The 16,476-nt window shown below is 36.3% G+C and overlaps 1 pseudogene; it reads left to right on the top strand.

Annotated features, from left to right (window-relative positions):
- Positions 1–216: 216 nt before the first annotated feature.
- On the top strand, positions 217–9,385 carry LOC101438419 (double-strand-break repair protein rad21 homolog pseudogene; annotated as a pseudogene).
- Positions 9,386–16,476: the final 7,091 nt, after the last annotated feature.

The following is a 16,476-nucleotide window of genomic DNA, read 5'->3' as shown; positions in this document are numbered from 1 at the left end:
GCAACTTTCTCATTGTCACAGTAACCACCCTGGATAAGAAACTTCACATCCCCATGTTCTTTTTCCTTAGAAATCTTTCTGCGCATTTCTGTGACAATACCCAAGGCATGCGTCATCTTCCTGCTTGAGAACACAGCAATCTCCATGGCAGGATGTGCAACTCAGATCTTCTTTCTGTTTTGGTTTGCTTATATAGAGCTGCTAATGCTCACCATCATGGCCTGGGACCGCTATGTGGCCATCTGCCAGCCCCTCCACTACTCTGTGATCATGAACCCTTGGCTCTGTGTCCAGATGACACTGGCAGCCCTACTCTGTGGTGTGTTCTCTGCAGGATTCCTCACTGGAAACACCTTTCGGCTGCCCTTCTGTCAGTCCAATGTGGTCCATCAGTTCTTCTGTGACATGCATTTTCTACTGAAGCTCTCCTGCTCTGACATCTTAAGCAACGAAATTTCTATTTTTATCTTTGCAGTTGTTATTGATGGTGGCTGTTTTGCTTTCATCACCATGTCTTATATTCGCATATTTTCTACTGTGCTTAAGTTTCCAACCAGAGGAGAGCAAGGAAAGGCCTTTTCCACCTGTGTGCCTCATATTCTTGTGGTGACCGTATTTCTCAGCTCAGCTGCTGCTGTGTATATGAAGCCAACCTCCAGCTCACCCGCCTCACCCACAATTCAGGACATGATCACATCTGTGTTCTAGTCTATAGTCCCTCCTTTCTTGAACCCAATTATCTACAGTCTTAGAAACAAGCAGATAAAAGAGGCTGTAAGGAAAATGATGAGCAGAAAGCTGTGTTTGGGAAAGCCTTAGGATAATTATTTCAAGATAATCCCATGTTGATGAGGTTATTTGCAAAATGCAAAATTAACTTTATTGCCTATTTTCAATTGTTGAGAACTTAAGTGAATTCTAAGGAATAGTCATTTTACTGAAACTGCATAGAAACAAAACAAACATACTTTTTTTGAGTTTACCTTCCAAAATTTGCCAATACACTGATGCCTGAAACATCAGTGCTTAAGGCTATTTTCTAAAACTTACATGCTAAAAGATTTCTTTCTAATTATCTCTTTTAAATCTGTAGAATACTAGAAAGAAATGTTATATATTAATGCTGCCAGCTATATGCAACTATAAAACAGATAATAATGTATTTATTCATAAATTTAAAATATCCTTAGAATGTAAATAATATAAAACAGAAGGAATTGATAAAGATATGGTTGGTAAGCTAGATTAATGATACTCCATTCTGTTTTTCATATTGCAGAAAAATAGATTTTCAATAACTACATTTTGCTCAAGCCAATAAATATTGACAAACAATTTTTCAGTGGCACATTTAGAAAATTTATGATTAAGATTATTTATTAGTAGGTATTCAACTTCTTTTGACAAGAATACATAAAATTAAATTATTTCCATTTCAATTTTTAAAATTCCGTTACATTGTTACACTATATTAAAAAATAATATGATAGACAGAAGGTTATCGGTAGAATTTCCTACAGGTTTTTCATATATAAGGACCCATCATTCCTACAATAATGCCTGGTGTATGCACAGCAATCTTTGTGGGTGAAAAAATAATTAGCCATTATGACAGTATGAAATTATTTTATGAACACCAAAAAAAAATAATGTTTATAAACTAATCTATTCCTTTGGGTGTGGTACCCTTTGATTGCATTAATTCAACTGAGGGGACTTTGATTAAATTACTAATAATATTGCTCTAGGGCTTTTGATCAAACTAAGTCAGTGAGGTTAAATGCAGGTTGAGCTCCCACTCCCTTGCTGGCTCTGATATAAATGGACTCACAGAAACAGTGGACAAAAGGGAGCTGGCATATTTGATTCTGCAATGTGAGAGAGGATTGCTTAAACACAAAGGCCCCAAGAGGCTGGGCCCATGGAGTAGTAGAGAGAAGACCAGTCCTGGTATATACCCGATAGCTTGTAGCTGAAGTGGGGATGAACAGAAAAGTCAAAACCAATATAGGAGGACTGGAAAAGGATAAGCCCTATGCCTGACTGCTCACAGCTGAGCTCCAAGAGATGGTAGATTCTGAAAGGGAAGGCAGAGACCTCTCAGAGATTGGCAGTCATCTTGCTTTACCATGTTTTAACAACTCCAGGACCAACAGTGGCTGGCTTTGGTGAAAAAGCCCCCTTTATGGTGCCTTGAGTTGGTCTTAGCATGGCCTTGGAACCAAAGATTTACGTGATTTTATGAAGTGAATACACTTCATAAAAGCCAATCCACTTCTGGTACATTGCATTGGCAGTTCTTTGGCAAACCAAAAAAGCTATAGTGAATCAATATATCCAAAACATAGCAACATTTCATATTACAGTATTTAATATCTTGGTCCCTGAATTGGGAATACTTTTACACTAATTAAAAGCAGGAATAACACTACTTTTAATTCTAAGATTGTTATTATTACAGTCTGATGATGTGAATAATTGATGAAATACAATGTTTTCAAACTATTTTGTGTGAAATTTTTTATTGCAGTACACTTGCTGTAAAATAGTACTATACCCCAAATATATGGCTATGCATTTATATATTATCTATATTTGTAATTGTATTAATGCCTTGTGTAGCTAGTAATGTGTGAACATTAATACAGTTTAAAATAATTGCAGTGAAATAAATCTAAATATAGATCTTATATATTTCCCATAAAAGCAATTTATACCGTAAACAACTTATTCACTGGTTTTGCCCAATCTAATTTGGAGGCCAAGTCCTTAATGCAAATATATGCATTTACCTTTTACGTTTACAATTTAAAATATTAATTTGAAAAATTCCTTGAATAAGATGGCATGAAAATTTTATACATATAATGACATAGCATGACAATATATGAAGCAAAATTAAGAGGAAAAAATGGACTAATATAAAAAGGGTGCTGTATTCAAACAGTTTAATAGGTGGTGCACAAAAACAGATAAAACCATCAGATAAAAATAAAGATACTTATCATATTTCAACAATACAAGTTACCAAGTTGGCCCAGTTGATATTTGTAGCAGTATACCACAAAATTTCAAACTGTATTATTATCAAAAGCACATTGAACATTTAACAAATGACCATATATTGGGTTACAAGTTCACGATATCTGAAATATAGAACCCATAGAGAATATGATCTTTGACCTCAGACGTTAATAGCAAGAGGGAAGGTCCAAAATCTCTTATTATAATTGTTCGGATGTCTAGTTCTCCTTTTTGTTCTATTAGTTTGCTTCACTTATTTTGAGGTTGTGTTATTTGATGGAGAAATGTTTCATATTTTGATGTTATCTTGTTAATATCATGTTAACTACTGTGGAATTAACGCCTTTAACTTAAGAGAACCTATGCCCTGAAGTCAAATTTATGTTAGTGCTAACTTGTACATTTTTATTAATGTTTTATATATTTAACATACTTGTTTCTTTATGTTTACCGTGCATTTTTTAAGGCAAGATAAATTTGGGTTGGGCACATAATCTTATGAGAAAATCTCTTCCTTTTCAATTGTGGTGTTTGACTATTTAATAAATTATAATTATAGATATATTTAGGTTTAATTGTATCACATTGCTACTTGCTTGGCCCCATTTGTTCCTTGTTCTGTATTTCCCCTGCTAGGTCTTCATTTTATTATCAATTTTATTAATACATATTAATAAAGCATACAATTAATCCAAAGTATGCAATCAATGGTATTTGGTCTAATCACATAGTTGTTTATTCATCACTTCAATCATTATTAAAGTATTTTCATTATTTCAATAATAATAAAAAAAAGAAAACAAGAAAATTCCTCACCTCTCAATCTTTCTGTTTCCCCTGCTGTACATAACTGCTATCTCTCGCTATTCTTACACAATTATTTATTTGTTTATTAAGCAGTTTTATTGAGATATATTCATAAACTATATGATCTATCCAAAGTGTATAAACAATGGCTTTTAGTATAATCACAATGTTGTACAGTCATCATCTCAGAAATTTTAGAAAAATTTTCACTACTCCAAAAAGAAAGACTCTACACCCTTTATCATTCCACTATCATTCTACTATCATTCCACTATCATTCCACATAGCCACTAATTTAATTTCCTCTTTATGAATTGATTTATAATTACATTTTATATAAAAAGAAACATGCAATTTGGAGTACTCTGTGTCTAGTCTCCTTCACTTAGTATAATGGAGTTTTTTTGTCTGATAATAGGCTTTCATTTTTTATTGATGAATTGCATCTCCTTTGTTGGCGTGCTAGCTATAATTCTTTATCAAATGTTGGTGTCACTTTACTATAAGTATGCATGTATAACACACCATAGATTGACTTCATTTGATATATACAACTTGAGCTTTAGTATAAGAATCTTCCAATACTATACTTTGGATAGTAATATATCCATTATCCACTTAAATAATAGGTGTGTTAAAAACCACAAATTATATAAGGTTATATAAAGTTATATTTCTGTGCCAACAGTTGCTTAAATGTACAAAGATTTTAATAATTTGGAAACAACTTTATATAATTGTCCATCTAGTTATCATTTCTGATGCCTTCCAGTCCTTTATAGAGATAAATATTTTCAGCACACATATCCTTCTCCACCAAGGACTCCTTCAACATTTCTTGAAGTGTGGATATGGATATAGTGATGAGTTCTTTTAAGTCAGTGCAGGAAGAGCAGGGGCAGTGGCCCCGGGGCAGAGAGAGCTGTCTGAAGCTACACTGTACCAGGACTTGCCCACTTTCCGCCTCCTCCCCTGATCCTTTTCCCCTCCCAAAGCCCCTCAGCCAGGCTGTGGCTAGTGGCTCATCAGGGGTAAGGAGCTCACCAAGACCCATGTGTTTGGATGTAATTTAGCGAACAGAGTGGAGAGTGTCATCTGTCCCAAGGTGAACATGACACTCCTAACATCAGGACATCTCTTCCTGGAAGTAGTTCCGATCTATCACGGAAAGCCAAATTCTCCCTGCAGATTGTAATGAGGCATTCACTAAGATAAAACTGACTTTTCAGCCAGATGATGTCCACCTGCCTGAGGCAAATCAGGAAGCAGCTTATAATGCCATTCCCTTACCTGAAGAATTTCATGACTTTGATCAACCATTGCCTCACTTAGATGACATCAATGTGGCCCAGCTGTTCAGCCTAAACCAGAGTAGAGTAGAAGAGAGAGCCATGAGAGAAGAAGTAGGGAGCATCAATATCCTACAACAATGATTTGGCAACTTTGGAATGGATGGCCATGAGATAATGAGAGAAGGCAGTGCTTTTGAGGATGACAATTAGAAGGGGGAGATTTTCTAACCTCTTACTTGACCCTGAGCAGACCACTAGCAATCAAAATGAGAAATAACCATCCAGAATATGAAGACCAAAATAAGATTTAAGAGGAGGAAATGATGATGGTATATTAGATGGCAAACTTATTAGTAATAATGATTGTCTTATCTTTGACCATCCCCCTGCTCTCTCTGAGGGAGGGGTGATGTTGCCAGAAGAGCCTGCACATGACGATATGGATGAAGATGATAATATCAATGGGACGGGTTGATTAGTCCTGATTCCATGGATCCTGTTGATCAATGCCATCTATGACTGATCAGACAACACTTGTTCCAAATGAAGAAGCATTTGCTCTGGAAGCTATTGATAATTCTGTCAAGAGGAAGAAGAATTATTATTGGCAGTGTCAAAGAATTGGATAGCAAGACAATTAGAGCCCAACTTAGTGATTATTCTGATATAATTATTACTTTGGATCTGACTCCACCCATCAAGAAACTGATGATGTGGCAAGAGACTGCAGGAGTGGAAACACTTCTCTTTACCTGCTCAGTCTTTGCAGAATAATAGACTACTCAAGATCTCTAGTTGTTGCCTTACATTGCCTGTACCAGAAGACCTTAGAAAAAGGAGTTAAGGAGAAGAAGTTGATAATTTAGATGAGTTCCGTAAAGAATTTTAAAATCCAGAAGTTTCCAGGGAGGAACAGCCACAGCAACATTAGCAACATGATGCTATGATGAGCCTATTTTGGAAGAACTGAGCTGTCTCCAGGAGTCAGTAATGGAAACCAGCAGAGCAAACAGGGATGAGGCAACCATGCCCCCCCACCACCTAAGGGAGTTAAGTAAAGCCTGGACAAGTTGACCCAGGGCCTTGATGCCTTCTCAGATGGTTGAGCAGATGGAAAGACCCAATGTTGAGCTCCTTCCAGAAATCCTCCAAAAATCTGTGAGTTAATACCAGGGCTAGAACTTCTGCCAGAAAAGGAGAAAGAAAAAGAGAAAGAGAAAGAGAAAGAAGATAATGAAGTTGCCTCTGGGGGTGATCAGGATCTAGAAGAGAAAAGATGAAACAAAAAAACTCAGCCAAAACTTCTTGGTCTTCAGTGAGCTCTTGCTAAAGCTGGAGCTGAATATCAATTTGCTTGAGTTGTGTTGAAACACAAATGGAAAAAAAGTTGCAGCAAAGTTCTACAACTTCTGGGTTCTTAAATAGCAGCAAACTATAGAGCTGACACAGGAAGAAACATACAGTGACACCATTGCCACACCTGGATCAAGATTCCATATTATTTGAGCAGCACGGAACATTATAACTAGTGTTAATTTCACTAGTGTATACAAATTTCCCCCATATGCAGGTCACACACACAAAAACCTTCTGCAAAATTTAGATTTTTGTCTATACAATGTCTCTGCCTTTTTCTTTCATCCCCCCTCCCCAGTATTTTAAATTTAGCATTTGCATCCTAAGGGAAGCTGCTTATTTGGTTTGTGTTTGTGTTCTGATGGAGAAAGCAAGTAACTCAAGGACCCAGAAGATTATTTTAACAGTTCATACAGAAAAGATATGTGTAATTTTGGTGCATGTAATAACGTTGAGTAAAGTTTAGCAATTGAAATTCATGATTTTTATCTTAGTTCTCCATTACTGCTTTGAAAAGGTAAACCTGTTTTAGAAAATGTCTGACAATTTCATTTAAAAATAAAAATGAGACTTTAACAGGAAGATATTTTTTTTTTTCCTATCTGTGACCAAGCAATCATGTTAACCATTTCCCTTAGGAGATTACCTGAAACAGCAGACTTCATGTATCATTTTGGAGTATGTTTTAAACGTGCTAGTTCCATAATAAGCAGGGGTTTATGTGAAAATATGCTGTAATCGATCCTTTAAGCTACAAAAAGATAAGTCTTACTTGGTTTAAAATATTCTATTTTGCAGATCATTCCATTTAAGGCTTCATGATGAGCCTTGCTATCTTGAATTCCGTTGCTGTAGTGAGGCTCCAACATGAGCAGAGAGACTTTTTAAGAGTAGAATGACTATAAATTGAGTTTGTAACTTTCCAGAAGCTATGAATCAACGTTTTGAAAATACTTTAGGATATATTTGTTTGTATATTCAGATCATAAAACTAGAAAATACCATGCCTTTTTTTTCCTGCAAATAATTAAACTGTATTTGAACCTTAAATATCTGTGGAGTGGAACGTTATTGTAGGATCTAGAAAGGAGCAGAATGAAGGCGCGGGGCTCGGTGTCTGTGAAGCCCCCGCAATCACTGTTGCTCGAGGTGCCCGCGCAGCAGCTGCAGCGCGCCCTGGACTGCGCCCCGCGGCTTGGCGCTGTGGGCCTGGAGCTGGAGCTGGAGCCGCGTGGGTGCGGGGCAGGGGGGAGGCGGGATGTGCGGGGCGGGGGAGAGGAGAGGCGCGGGACCCGGGCGTCCCTTCTCGGTGCGCGGCCTGGTGCGGGTAACCGCAGGACGGGGCCCGGGGCTCTCAGAGGTTGCCGAAGCTGGAATCAAGCCCGGGGTTGCTCCTCGGTGCCCGCCAGAGGGCCCGGCCGGGCTGCCCACCCCGGGCCTTGCCCTCGCCGTCCCTGCTCTCCAGTCCTCTTCCTTCCTTGCCGAGCCCCTGCCAAACCCTATCCCAAGTTACTGGAGGAGACTTTTTAAGCAAGATATGGGAATGTATATAGAAACTTTTCTTCATCCCTAGCGACTCAACTCGGAAACCTCTTCCTGAGGGAAGCGCTCCCTAAGCCCTGGGAAGGGGGACCTTCCTGCAGGCTCCTTCAGGGAACTGCCTTAGGCTGTAGCTCACCCTTTGCCTCTGGTACCCCAGCTGTGCTCACGTGAGCCCGCATGAGCCTTACCTGGATGGCAGAGCTCCCCATGCAGGACGTCTGAGTCTGTAGGGATGGGTGGGGCGATGAATTTGCATTTCTAGGAGCTCCCAGGTATCTCTGATGCTGTTGGTGCAGAGGTCACACTTGGAAAAGCCCTGGCAGACTGAACCCCAGGAGGACAGTTATCTCCCCAGCACCTGGCCCATTGTCCGGCACATAAACGATCCGAGGAACCCGCTTTTTTTTTTTTTTTTTAATGACAGGCACTGAACCCCATCTCATATCAATGTTCATTAACAGTACAGCGCCCCAGTGTGGGAGGCACTGGGCTGCAGCAGAGACCAGATAGACTTGTCCTGAGGTGGGGTGTGAGTGGGGACACAGATAAATTTCCCAGTCAGTCAGTGATCGCAGTGGAGCCATAAGGAAGTGCAGAATGCTGCAAGTGACACTGGCTTGACCTGGGAGGCGAGTGTGAAGTTTAAGCTAAAGAGACCCAGAGGATGCGTGGGCCTTCCCTCTCCACTCCCTCCCCTGTGAGGGCCCTTCCACCCTGAGAGTCTTGGATTCCAAGTGGAAGCTGTTAGGTTTGACCTGGACTGCTTTGGAGTCAAACATATCTAGGTTGAATTCCTGGCTCCTCCCGTGCCCAGCTGAATTGCCTAGGACACTTTCCTTGGCTAATATTCTATTAATTTTTATCTGTTCTGTGGACTCAATAGGAAAACACGTGGCAGTCATGAGTGTGATTCAGGCGTGCAAACCCGAGCCGTGCCTACAGACTGTGAAGATGACAGACCTTTCCGAAAATCCCATCCATAAGCACACGTGGGAACTGCAAGTGGAAGACTTACACAGGAATATTCCTTAGATGATGCTGGAACATCAGGACAACTGTAATTCTGAAGCTGCTGAGCTTCTAATACCACGTGGGTTTCATGAACATCGTACAATGTGTATTTTGTAAAAGTTTCTCAGACAGGTTTGGTTCATCAAGGCATCTGGAAGTAGGATTTTTTTTTTTAATACCAGGACATTTCAGCAACCTCAGCCTCCACTGTTGCCCCTTGTTTTGAATATGCTTGCTGACAAAAAGAAGATGTTTTATTTTTTCTTTTGGGTTTGTTAATATTCTCCCTCCCTCTCTCCCTCCTTCTCTCCCTCCCTCACTCCCTCCCTTTCTTTCTCTCCCTCCCTCCCTAGCACATACATTTCATGTTACATTTTCCAAATTTTCCAAGTGTTGATAATTTTTTCCATTACTGTTGTGACCTTGCTTTGTTTTTGCATACGTTTTTACATGCCATTAAAAAAAAAAAAGATCTAATGGCAACAGGGTATAAATGCAGGACAGAGCAAATAAGCAAAATGCTATATAAAAAATGACTTTCAGTCCCTTTGGGGAAAAAAATTTGATCCTTAACTGTTTATAGAAAAACAAATAAAACCTAAGAAAACATCATGCCTTTTAAAAAGACACACTGATGGGAAATCATATGCCTAGATGATTTAACTTTTAAGCAGATGATGCTGTGAAAACTAATGACTTCCGATATTTACTACAAGTTTTAGCACTGATCTCTTTTTTCAGTGTAGCTCATTTCTGCATTTGGAATTATAAAAGCTTTGCAACAAAAATCCTCTCTGGTCTCTGGTTTCCTATAATTTAAGTGAGGAAACAGACACAGACACACATAAACATCCAAATAATGGCTTTGTTAACACACCTGATAGCTCAGAAATTATGTGACTATCATTATCAAAAGTCTTAATTTTTAGGGCAAAATCACACTGAGTATACTACCGTTTAAGTGTTGGTACTTCTTTTGGGACACTAATTGCTTTTGAAACTCAGACTTCAGTGTATACCCAATACATTTTAAATTATGCAAAATATACTAAATTTGCAAACTCTTAATTACTGTTTTAATGATTGAATTTCTTGAGAATTGTAATTATATGAAATTGCTATTGCAAATCTATTTTCGATATAAAATGCCTGTAAACCATGGATTTTCCAGCTTTGTACAAAGACATTGTAGATAATTGAAAGTTTGATTATAGAAAGGTCATTAATTTCTTGTTACATTTAGTCTGATTTTTGTTGCTTATCAGGTTTAATACTGTTCTTGAAAATAGTTGATGCTAAGTTATGTTTAACTTTTCTAATAAAAGGTATAAGCTGTAAGGAAGGAATTATTTCAGCTTTCATATATATCTGCAGAAATTTTTATTTGATCTTCATTTCTTAGTGTTAAATTATATTGTATATAATTCTTATAAAAAATAATTGTAGAAGTTTCAGGGTTACAGAAAAATCCTGTAAAAAATAGTTTCCATTATCCCCCTTATGGCACTTTGCATTAGTATGGGAATTTTGTTACAAATGATGTAAAAACATTAAAATTGTACTATTACGTATGGTCCATAGTTTATATTAGGTATATATTTTTTAATGCACCACCCTATTATTAACACCCTGCTATATTTATTATAGCTAATGAAAGAACATTTGCATACTTGCTTTGTGAACTATAGTACATTGTTTATAACAGGATTTGTTGTGTTTTCAAGCCTATGTTTTATCTATTAATTTCAGATTTTTATTTTTGTAACACATACACAACCTAAATGTTCATTTTTAAACACATTCGTATATGTATAAGTCAGTATTGCTAAGTGTACTCATAGTATTATGTTATCTTCATCACTATCCATTTCCAAAGCTTTACAACTAAGCCAAACAGAAATTCTATACAAATTAAACATTAACTCCAATTATCCACCCCCAACATGGCCCTTGGTAGGCTATGTTCTAGATTTGAACTCAATGAGCTTGCTAATTCTAATATATTGTATCAGTGAGATTATACAATAGTTTCCCTACTACATCTGGCCTACATCATTCAGAATAATAATGTCTTCAAGGTTCATCCATGTTATCACATGATTGGGACTTCATTCCTTCTTATAGCTAATAATATTTCATTTCCTGTATATACCATATTTTAAAAATTCATTCATTGGTTGATAGGCACATGTGTTGCATCCATCTTTGGGCAATTGTGAATAATGCCACTGTGAAGATCAGTGAGAAAATGTCTGTTTGAGATCCTGTTTTCTATTACTATGGGTATATACTTTGTAGAAGAATTGCTGGATCATATGATAATTCTATACTTAGATACTTAGATAACTGAAGACCTGCCAAAATGTCTTCCAATGTTGCTGCACTATTTCACATTCCCACTAGTAATGAATAAGTGTTCTTGTTTCTCCACATTCTCCCCGGCACTTAATATTTTCTGTCTTTTAGTAGTATACATTCTACTGGGAATGAAAGTATCTTGTGGTTTTGATTTAAATTTCCCTAATAGCTAGTTATATTGAGAATATTTACATGAGCTTTATAGCCATTTTTATAACCTCTTTGCAATAATGTCTATTCAAGACTTTTGCACATTTTTAAATTGTGTTCTGTGACTTTTTCTGTTGAATTTTAAGATTTCTTTATATATTCTTGATGTTAAACCTTTATCAAATATGGATTTTCCATATATTTTTTCCCATTTAGTAGTCCTGGCTAACACAAGATTTGAATGTATTTCCTTACATTATATTCTAGGAGTTTTGTAGGTCTTTTTCTTATATTTAGGTCTTTAATGTACTTTGAGTTGTTTTGGTATATGCTATTAGATGGGTGTCTTCCTTCACTCTTTGCATTTGGATGTTGAATTCTCACAGCATTATTGTTGAATAGACTACTCTTTCTCAATTGAGTGATCATGGGAGCCTTATCAAAAATCAATTTGCTATATATCCAGAAGAATTGAGAGCAATGACACAAATAGATATCTGCACACCAATGTTCATAGCAGCATTATTCACGATAGCCAAAAGTTGGAAACAACCTAGGTGCCCATCAACTGATGAATGGATAAACAAATTGTGGAGTATACACATGAAGGAATATTATGCAGCAATAAGAAGAAATGAAGTCATGTAACATATGACAACATGGATGAACCTGGAAGACATTATGTTGAGAGAAGCAAGCCAGACACAAAAGGATAAATATTATATAACTGTCCTATTATAAACTAAATATATTATGTGAAATATAAATATACTATATGAAATGTGAATATGGTAGAATTGCATATGTAACACCATTTTTCTTTGAAGCTGAACAAATGTAAGTTAATCATACAAAATGTTAATATCAGATTAAAAAAACACATTATATTAAATGGAGACCAGATACAGAGTACTACAAATTGTATGATTCCATTTATATAAAATATAAATATAAATCAAATTATAAAGATGAAAGGAAATTAGTGGTTATATATAGGTCTGTGGAAGGAATGCCAAGGTGTATGGAGTCTTGCTTTTTGGAGTAATAAAATTGTTCTAAATTTTTGAGATGATGAATATAAAACATTGTAATTGTACTAAAAGCCATTGAAATATACACTTTTTATAGAATTGCCAGGAAGAGTAACTATATACTGTGGGGGAAACAGAGAGAGATTGAGAGGTAAGGAATGTTCTTGTTTGTCTGTTTTTGGTTATTATTATTGAAATAATGAAAATGCTCTAATGATTGAACTGATGAACACACAACTATGTGATTACAGCAAATACCATTGTTTATACACTTTGGATAAATTGTATGTTTATTAATATGTATCAATAAAATAGATTTGTTAAAAAATCAATTTGAAATATGTGTGAGCATCTATTTCTGAATTCTTAATTTGATTCCATTGGTCTATACATCTATCCTTGTGCCAGTACCATGCTGTTTTCAACATTGTAGTTTTATAATAAGCTTTAAATTCAGGAAGTTTGAGTACTACAACTTTGTTATTCTTTTTTTTTAATCAGAAATAAGTTATTTTTATTATAAAAGACCAAATCCTTTTTAATATTTTTATAGACTTTTACAGTTAATAAGTCATTTTCCTTTTTTGTCTTTATTTATTTTTTTAATATTACATTCAAAAAATATGAGGTCCCCATATTTTGACTATTCATGACCCTTTACAATTCCAATAAATTTGATAATTACCTTTTCCATATGCAAAGTAGACTTTGAGTGGCTTTTGTAAATGAAAGTTTTTTCTTCATTTTCTCCTCAGACTGCTCATTACTAATGTATAGAAACACTACTGATTTTTGCATGTTGAGCATTTACTCCACCACTTTTCTGAATTTATTAGCACTGATAATTTTATTGTAGATTTTAGGACTTCCTATATGTAGGATCACATCATCAGCAAATAGTGAAAGTTTTATTTATTCCTTTCCAATTTGGATGATTTTATTTATTTTTCTTGCCTAAATTCTCTGGCTAGAATGTCCAGTACATTGTTGAATAATAGTGTTAAATTTTTCCAAAGAGTAAAAACAATTGACCAAAAAATGCACTTGAAATGCACAGCGGCACTAGGTGTTAGGGAAATGCAGTTCAAAACTGAAATGATATACCATTTCACACTTTCTAGAATGGCCATGATTTTTAAAAAAGTGAAAACTACAAGTACTGGAGAGGATATGAAACCCAGGAACATTTCTTCACTGTTGATGGGAATGTAGAATGCTGTAACCTCTGTGGAAGACAGTTTGGTGGTTCCTCAGGAGCCCGAAATAAAATTGCTGTACGATCCAGCAATCCTGTTTCTAGGAATATATTCAGAAGATCTGAAAGCAAGGTAGTAAAGGGACATTTGCATACCAATGTTCAGAGCAACATTATTCATAATTGCTGAAATATGGAAACAACCCAAGTGTCATCAATAAATGGATGGCTATAGAAAAGGTGCCATGTAAATATAACAGGATACTATTCATCTGTAAGAAGAAATGAAATTGAGATGCATATGACAACATGGATCAGTCTTGAAGACATAATGTTGAGTGAAATAAGCCAGGCACAAAAGACAAATACTGTATGTTCTCACTGTAGGAACTAAATATGATGCCTAAACTCACGGAGGTAAACTCTAGAGTATAGGTTACTAGGAAATAGAATGCAGTTTGAGAGAGGGAGCTGATGCTTAAATATGTAGAACTTTTACTAAGGTTTATTATAAAAGTGTGGAAATGTAAAGTGTGGAAATTATGGTAACACCTTATAGTGAGTATAACTAACACAGCTGTTCATAAATGTGATTGTGACTGAAAAGGGAAGTCTGTGATATAAATGTCAATTGAAAGGAAGCTAGAGCATAATCTAGGGGATGTAAAACATATTGATTGCATTAGTGGTTGAAGATTGTGGTTAACAGTATAAATATAGTTAGTTCACAGTTTGTAACAAATGTTTCACAACAATACAAAATGGTGTTGGAGGGGTGGTACATGAGACCCTACTTGATGATATGACTGTTTGTTTTGCAAGTTCACAATTATACTATACACTTATATTTTTTATATGTGCTTGTATGTATGATCTACTTAATAAATTTTTATAAAAACAAAAAAGATATTATACAGCTCGCTAATAAAAAGACAAAAAACCCAATGAAAAAATGGACAAAAGACTTGAATAGACATTTTTCCAAAGAGAAAATACAGTCAAAAAGCACATGAAAAAATGGTGCACATCATTAGCTATAATGAAAATATACATCAAAAGTACAATAAAATACTATTTCACAACTTATGCAATGGCCATTATTTTAGTCCTTTCGTGGCCCACTGGGTGGACTGGGGGAGAATGTGGACTACAATGTGGACCACTGTCCATGTGGTACAGTGGTGCTCCAGAATGTATTTGCCAGGTGCATTGGATGTGAGAGGGGTGGGGTGGGGTGGGTGGGATGGGGAATATATGGGGACCTCATATTTTTTATATTTTTTAATGGCAGAATGTATTTGCCAGGTGCAGTGGATGTGCCACAGTGATGGAAGAGGTTGTTGATGTGGGAGAGGTGGGGTGGGTGGGATGGGGGATATATGGGGACCTCATATTTTTTAATGTAACATTTAAAAGAAAATAAAGAAGGAAAAAAATAAAGTAATTTGTAGCATAATGTATAACAAGATTTCACAGAACCTATAAAATCTTTCCTCATGAAGTAGCCATGGAGTTGGCTTGGCAATCGGCCAGCAGTGTCTGCATGGTCATATGGGAAGAACAGAGAGCAAATAATGGATTTGGCTTGCACATGTTGGATTGGAGCGACCGTGGAACATCCAGGTGGGAAGGATGTGTTGGAGAGTGTAAGCTCGGAGCTAGAATAGACAATAGAAAAACCATAGCGGAGAACGTGTAAAATCAAATAGATGGCTACGGGTCAATACAAGGGGGATGGGATTTTTTCTTTTGGACTAAGGAAAGCATTGAACAATTTACTTGGTTGATGACTGTGCATCTCTGTGATGAAAATGAGAGCCACTGAGTTCACACTTTGGATGGAAGGTACAAGGCACGGGGCTGTGTAACACAACCAAACACATGGTAGAAGATAAACTGTGGTCAACAATACAAACAGGAGAGTGTTCTCCCATGAACTGTAACAGATGTACAACTCTAATACATGGTGTTAATAATAGGGGGTGTGTGGAGAAAATACACCAAATGTAAAATATGGACCATAGTTAGTGGTAACAGTCTGATGATCTTCTCTCATAATCGTAACAAATATCCCACAACAATGTACGGTGTTGGTGGAGGGGTGACGTATGGGAATTCTGCCATTCTGCATGACTGTTTTGTAAGTTCACAACTTCTCTAATAAATATTTATTTAAAAATTAAAAAAAAGAAAAGAAAAAACTGAAACTACAAGTGCTGTAGAGGACGTGGAGAATTAGAAACACTCCATCAATGTTGGTGGGAATATAGAACGGTGTAATCTTCCTGGAAGACAATTTGGCCAAACTTCAAGAGGCTGAATATACAATTGCTGTATGATCTGGCAATCCCATTACTAGGAATATATTAAAAGGAACTGAAAGAAAGGACACGAACTGACATTTGCACACCAATGTGATAGTAGCATTATTCACAATTGCTAAAATATGGAATCAGCCTATGTGTCCAAAAACCAATGTACAAGAAATGTGGTATATACATACAATGGAATTCTATTCATATGTAAGAAGGAATGAAATTGGGATTCATATGACAACATGAATCAGATGCCTTGTGGACATTATGCTGAGTGAAACTAACCAATCACCAAAAGAGAAATATTGCATGTCTCACTAATATGAACCAACTATGAAGAGTAAACCCACAGAGGTAAATTCTAGAGTATAGGTTACTAGGAGAACAAATGTGGG

The sequence above is a fragment of the Dasypus novemcinctus genome, chromosome 22 (genome assembly GCF_030445035.2).
Source record: "Dasypus novemcinctus isolate mDasNov1 chromosome 22, mDasNov1.1.hap2, whole genome shotgun sequence".
NCBI lineage: Eukaryota > Metazoa > Chordata > Mammalia > Cingulata > Dasypodidae > Dasypus > Dasypus novemcinctus.
The sequence above is the reverse complement of the archived record's forward strand: the minus strand, read 5'-3'. Positions and strand labels throughout refer to the sequence as shown.